The sequence below is a fragment of the Lactuca sativa genome, chromosome 4, assembly GCF_002870075.4.
Source record: "Lactuca sativa cultivar Salinas chromosome 4, Lsat_Salinas_v11, whole genome shotgun sequence".
In the NCBI taxonomy this organism is placed as follows: domain Eukaryota; kingdom Viridiplantae; phylum Streptophyta; class Magnoliopsida; order Asterales; family Asteraceae; genus Lactuca; species Lactuca sativa.
The window spans coordinates 335,009,094-335,016,755 of record NC_056626.2 but is presented as its reverse complement, the minus strand read 5'-3'; positions in this window follow the sequence as shown (position 1 = coordinate 335,016,755).

Below are 7,662 nucleotides of genomic sequence, written 5' to 3'. Positions count from 1 at the left end.
TCCATTTGCACCCGACTGTTTTACGGCCTGGTACATTGTCAACCAAGTTCCAAACTTGATTGTCATACATGGACTGTATCTCGCTGTCCATAGCCTCCTTCCATTTAGCAGACTCCGGGCCTGCCATGGCTTCCTTAACACTGCTAGGTTCATCCAAATTTACCAGTGTACTATCGCTGATAAACGTATCACCTTCCGTAGTAATATGAAAGCCATAATAAAACGAAGGTGTGTTCCTAACCCGTGTGGAACGCCTCGGAGGTACAGACATGTCAGCTTGCTCAACAGGAGTTTCCTCCTTAGGTTGATTGCTAGTGTCTGAGGTTCCTTCACCAATTGCTTCTTGAATTTCTTCAAGATCAACTTGCCTCCCACTGTCTCCTTGGCTTATAAATTCTCTCTCACGAAAGACCCCTCTTCTTGCTACAAAGACCACATTCTCACTGGGTCTGTAGAAGAGGTAACCGAAGGATTTCTGTGGGTAGCCGATGAAAATACACCTTTCACTTCGGGGTTTGAGCTTATCATGAGTCTCACGCCTCACGAAAGCCTCGCAGCCCCAAATCTTGATGTGGTTCAAATTGGGAACCTTCCCAGTTCACATCTCATGAGGTGTTTTGGTAACCTTCTTTGTAGGGACTAGATTAAGGATATGGGCGGCAGTCTCTAAGGCATACCCCCAAAAAGAGATTGGTAGCGAAACTCGACTCATCATAGAGCGAACCATGTACAACAAGGTTCGATTACGCCTCTCAGCTACACCATTCAGCTATGGTGTCCTGGGAGGAGTCAATTGTGAGACAATCCCACACTCCTTAAGATAGTCAAGGAACTCGGTACTAAGATACTCACCACCTCGATCGGATCGAAGCATCTTAATGTTCCTGCCCAATTGATTTTCTACTTCCTGTTCGAATTCCTTAAACCTTTCAAAGGTTTCTGACTTATGTTTGATTAAGTAGACATACCCATATCTACTAAAATCATCAATAAAAGTCACATAATACCGATTAGCATCCCTTGTGGCGGTTTTGAAAGGTCCACATACATCAGTATGTATTAGGTCCAACAAACCCTCACCCCTTTCACAAGTTCCAGTGAAGGGTGATTTTTTCATCTTTCCAAGTAGACAAGATTCACAACTATCATCCGATTTAAGGTCGAATGATTCCAGTACTCCACTCTTTTGGAGTTGGCCTATGCGTTTCTTGTTTACATGTCCAAGACGACAATGCCACAATGATGCTTTATCTAGGCTAGTAGAAGAATCAATATACAACACATTATTTCCTAAGTTGTCTACAATCGACACAGTTTCATACACACCATCACAAGGTAACACTTTAAAATAAAACACATTTTTAAAGAAAGCATTAATACCACCACATTCATTATCAAACGAAAAGGTAAAACCTTGTTTGTACAAAGCATGAAAAGAAATAATATTTCTCGCCATTTCAGACGAGTACACACATTTATTCAAATCTAATTTTAACCCATTATTAAGCAACAAAGTATAAACTCCAATCTTGGAAACAGGTGAAGCCTTCCTATTCCCCATGATCAAGTTTATCTTCCCGTTCTCCACATCCTCACTTCTTCTTAGGCCCTACATATCAGAACATATGTGAATACCACATCATGTATCAAGCACCCAAGAGTTAGAATATAATGAGTAATTAGACAATATAGTGTAAATACCTGCATGGGTGGGTTTCACTTTCCCATCCTTTAGATCCTGCAAGTACTTAGGGTAGTTTCGCTTCCAGTGTGCCTTTTCATGGAAATAGAAACATTCAGCATCCTTGGGAATGGCAGAAGGAGTGACAGAACCGCTCTTGGTCTTCGATGAGGAGCCTTCAAGAGACTTTCCCTTGGTACCCTTCGAAGGGTGCTTCCTCTTTTTCCCTTTGCCTTGCCCGATAGCCAAAACAAGGGTAGATGTTGGAGTAGGAGTAGTAGAGGTAACAACCGCCTTGCCCTTAAGACCGGTTTCAGCGGTCTTCAAGAGTCCTTGAAGCTTGCTGAGGGTAACTTCCTCCTTGTTCATATGATATGTCATACGAAAATGGTTATAACAAGAAGGTAAGGAGTGCAAAATGATGTCAATTGCCAACTCCTCAGGGATGTTCACATTCAGCTTCAGCAAACGGTCCACATACCTTTGCATCTTTTGCATGTGAGCCATGACGGAATCACCGTCCTTCATGCGGGTAGTTATTATGGAGGAGATTATTTCATACCGCTCCTGACGAGCACTCTGATGGTACCTTTCCATCAGGTCTTGGTGCATCTCAAAAGGGTAGAAATCTTCATATGACTTTTGGAGCTCGGCTGTCATCGTGGCCATCATGATACATGCCACCTTAGTAGCATCTCTCTCATGTGTCCTGAATTCAACGATCTCCTCAGGAGTAACAGTAGACTCATCAAGCTCTTTTAACTCCTTATCGAGGACATATTCCTTGTCCTCATAACGAGTAACCATCCTGATGTTCCTAATCCAATCCATGAAGTTGGAACCATCAAAGATGACCCTCCCACAAAAATTCATGAGAGAGAAAGAACCAGTTGGGTTAGAGCCTGAAGCATTAGTGTTGGAAGACATCTGAAGGAAGAAAGCAAGTTTAGATTAGATATATAGAATCCTTAATAAGACACCCAAATGTAATATTAAGGCTAGGACCCAATCACAATATATTATACTTAGAAGAGGGATGCCGTAATCTAAGTAATAATATATTTGAAAGGTAGGTGAATGACGATTCACCAATTTCCACCATGAAAAACAAAATTAATTATTAGGTTTTAATTGGATTTGAAATTCCTAGATTCTTTTGAGATTCATTGAACTTTTCAATGGCATGTTTCAATCTCGATTGTTCCCTTCAAGTTTTGTGACTGGGATGCCGAGGATCACAAAACAAGGTGTGAATAACCATGCTAATTCACTTGGTACCCTTAATATTATCACCTAATAAATGTGCCGGTAAACCACACACGCTCCATTGATCCATGACAAACATTAAGTCACCCTTCGTGATCCTTACTAGTCCAAGTTAGTGTGCCGGTTAACCACACACGCTCCACCAACGACTTGGTAAGGTACAAAGTGTGAATTCCATGGACTAGCACCATGTTCACATTTTTCCTAAAATAACTAAGATTGGGAATTAAAAAGGTTTAGTTACTTTATAATAATCATTATACTTTTAATGAGGATTTAAATTCATTGTCCTACCCGTTCGGCTAACCACCCTCCACCAGTCAAGCAAGCGGTGGGTGAGAGTGGACACCCATTAAGTCGCCATTTTATAGGCAACAACCTTATACCCACCTTATAGACCGGCTTCGTGAATGAGGCCTACTAACGGTAGAACGACTTATTCTTATACATATATATAATAATTAACCATTAATGTTATAAATAGTATAAGGGTTGAATTTTAACTATTAAAACTCTAAGGGTTGGAATTAAAGTTTATTAAAATGTGTGAAACTTTACAACTTCCAAAACTTGAGGACAAGTTTTGTAACTATCCAAAACTTTTCATTTCATAACTTATGAATTAAAGGTTCATAAAAATGAAGACTCTTCATTTTCATGTAACTTATGTGTTTAAATGTGTGTGTTAAAGAAAGTGACCTTTGGATATCCATAACTTGAGGACAAACTATGGACTCCATTAAAACACATAAATGATCAAGAATTAATTCTAAACTATTCAGCAAATAATTCCTATCATCTTCTAAATTCATAAGAATATGAACATGATCATCAAAATTTCAAGAATTATATGAACACATAAAAATCATGGAATTTTGATATATGCTATTGTAAATGGATTAGAACAACCATTACACCAACTAAAACAAGTTTTAAAACACCAAAACAGTTTAGGGTAATGTTTCTAGTCCATTTCCAGCAGCAAAAGTCAAAAATCTGCACTCTGTCACTCCTACTCGTCGAGTGTATGAACCTACTCGGCAAGTAGGTTGAAGATACGCATGGACTCGGCGAGTTCATCAGGCAGACATCAAGTTTTTCGACTTTTTCAACTATTTTGCATCAAGTATCAAACAAGCAAGCCTAGGCTTTGATACCACTGTTGGGTTTTGAGCAATCTAACACTTCGTAAGTGTGCATGCAACCCTAATAAACCTTGGATCTATGTTTGTCTAAATACATGCAAAATAATAATTTCCAAGGTTTATAACCTATCTAACATGGCATGGGGAACATTTCAACATAAAAAGTTAGAAGAGATTACATACCTTTTTGATGAGTTTGGTTCTTGAGGAGTTTGAGGGCCAAGCACCAATAGTGTGAATGCCTCAAATGGAATCACAAAACACCACAAACTCTTGGAAAACTTTGAGAGAGTATACACACTTTGTATTTTCGGCCACACACAAGCACACACACACACACACTAGTTCACTAGTTGCCATTTCATGCACCATAAGCATGCTTATATAGTGTACATGGTTAGGGTGAAACCCTAATAACCCATGACCTTTCCTTTTCCAAGGACCCATGGGTTAAAAGCTCCATGGATCATCCATGGACTTCCATCCAAGCCTAGCCCATTAACAAATGAGTGTTAGCCCACACCATATAAAACCAATAGCCCATAATCTAATTAGTCTTCCTTTTAATCTCTAAATTAATTCATAATTAATTTAAGACTAAGACTAATTAAATAACATAACCTCATATTAATATATTATAACTTATAATATATTAATAAACATATGTGTATAACTCTCATAAAATTATCCATAAATTGTTCGGGTGAAATGCAACCCAAATGGACCATGCCGGGTCGGGTCAAGTATATACCAAATAAGTTATGGACTTAGACACCTTATCCAACAGTTTGGTTACATGTTCCTGGAGGAGTTACCAGGAGTGCCTCCAGAGAGGCAGGTCGAATTTAGGATCGACCTAGTGCCAGGTGTGGCCCCTATCGCCAAGGCTCCATACCGGTTGGTGCCACCAGAGATGAAGGAGTTGTCTTCACAGCTGCAAGAACTGTTGGGAAAGCAGTTCGTCCGTCCGAGAAGTTCCCCATGGGGAGCGCCGATACTCTTCGTCAGGAAGAAGGATGGTTCATACCGGATGTGCATTGATTACTGGGAGTAACAAGCTGACGATGAAGAACCGTTATCCACTCACAATGATAGATGATCTTTTTGATCAGTTGCAGCGAGCATATTGGTTCTCCAAGATAGACCTGAGGTCCAGGTACCATCAGGTCAGGGTTAGGGAGGAGGATGTGGAGAAGACCGTGTTCCCGACTCATTATGGACACTAAGAGTTCACGGTGATGTCGTTTGGGCTCACCAACGCGCATGCAGACCGATGCTCAACTGCTCAGTTATCGTATTTATAGACGATATCTTGGTATACTCCAAGATCCGAGAGCAGCATGAGGAGCATCTACGGGAGTTATTGGGAGTTTTGAGGAGAGAATGACTATATGCTAAGTTCTCGAAGTGCGAGTTTTGGTTAAAATAGGTTCAGTTCCTTGGACACCTCATTAACTAGGAGGGGATTTTGGTCGATTCGGCCAAAATCAAGGCAGTTATGCAGTGGGAGGTTCCGTAGTCTCCCTTGGATATCAGGAGCTTTCTGGGATTGGCAGGGTACTACTGGAGGTTCATATATGATTTCTCCAAGATTGCAGTACCCTTTACTCATCTGACAAGGAAGGGGTGGATTTCCGGTGGGGCCCCGAGTAGCAGAGAGCGTTTGAGACCCTTCGACAATGTTTATGCGAGGCTCCAGTATTGACTCTTCTGGAGGGAGTCGAGGATTTTGCGTTGTTCTGTGATGCATCTATCACGGGACTAGGAGTGGTGCTCATGCAGAGAAGACGGGTGATAGTCTACGTGTCTCGGCAACTGAAGTCGCACGAGACGAGATACCCTACTCATGATTTCGAGTTGAGAGCGGTGGTATTCGCCCTCAAGATTTGGAGTCATTACCTCTACGGGGTCCACTATACCATTTACACGGACCACAAGAGCCTGAGATACATCATGGATCAGCCGAACCTGAACATGAGACAACGAGGTGACTGGATGTAGTCAAGGACTACGACTGTGAGATCTTTTACCACCTAGGTAAAGCGAACGTGGTTACGGACGCTCAAAGCCGCAAGTCAGTTGGGTCTTCTACCCCAGTGGCATGTATGAGGATATCAATGTATTCTCCACTTGTGAGCTTGATCAGGGAGGCTCAGGTAAAGGGTATGCGTCAGGAGAACTGGAGACTTGAGAAGATTAGGGGTGAGAACACCCGGTTTCTGTAGGATAGCCGAGGATTATTGACCCACTATGGTCGGGTCTGGGTTCCGATGTATGGTGGGGTCAGATAGATTGTTTTGGAGGAGGCTCATAAGTCTCACTTCTCTATTCACCCGGGGGCCACCAAGATGTACCAGGATTTGCGATTGAGTTATTGGTAGCCATGTATGAAGGGGAGATTGCATGGTATGTCGAGAGGTGCTTGACCTGTCGGATTGTTAAGGCCAAGCATCAGAGGCCACACGGTCAACTACAGCCCTTGGAGATCCCCATGTGGAAGTGGGAACAAATCACAATAGATTTTATCACCAAGCTGTCTAGGACGGCGAAGGGATCCGACGCTATTTGGTTCATCGTAGATCGATTGATCAAGAGCGCCCACTTTTTGGCGATACAGGAGAGTTCATCGGCCGAGAAGCTGGCTGACTTGTATATCCGCGAGATCATTGCTCGTCGTGGGGTATCGATCTCTATTGTTTCAGACCGCGATGTTCGATTCACCTCCTATTTCTGGTAGAAGTTCCACAAGGAACTGTGCACGCATCTGCACTTCAGCACAACCTATCATCCACAGACAGATGGCCAGAGTGAGCGGACCATACAAACTCTCAAGGATATGCTGAGAGATTGCATTATTGACTTCGGTGGGAGCTAGGACTCCTACCTATCCCTCGCAGAGTTCTCCTACAAAAACAACTTTCATTCCAGTATTGGTGCCCTACCATATGAGTTGTTGTATGGACGGAGATATCGCTCCCCAGTCTGTTGGTGTGAGATCGGTCACAGGGTGATGGGATGGACATAGGTACTTCTGCAAACTACTGAGTGGATCCAACAGATCAGACAGCGACTGCAGACCGCATAGAGTCAGTAGAAGAGATACGCCGACCGACATCGATCTAAATTAGAGTTTCAGGTTGGTGACAGGGTACTCCTGAAGGTCTCGCCCTGGAAGAGTGTGATCCGCTTCAGAAAGAGGGGGAAATTGGCTCCCTAATACATCGGGCCGTTCAAGATCATTGCCAGGGTTGGCAAGGTGGCATATAGACTAGAGCTACCAGAGGAGCTTAGTCAGATCCACAACACTTTTGACATGTCACAATTGCGAAAGTGCGTATTAGATGAGGACGCAGTGGTGTCCTTGGATGACATACGGGTCGACGAGCGCTTGAACTATGCGGAGAGGCCGATAGCGGCTCTTGAGAGGAAGGCAAAGGTTCTGTGAAACAAGGAAGTACCTCTAGTAAAGGTACAATGGGAGCACAAGAGAGGATCCGAGTGGACATGGGAGCCGGAGGTTGAGATGCGGGAGCATTACCCCGACTTATTCGCCACAGCAGACTTCGAGGA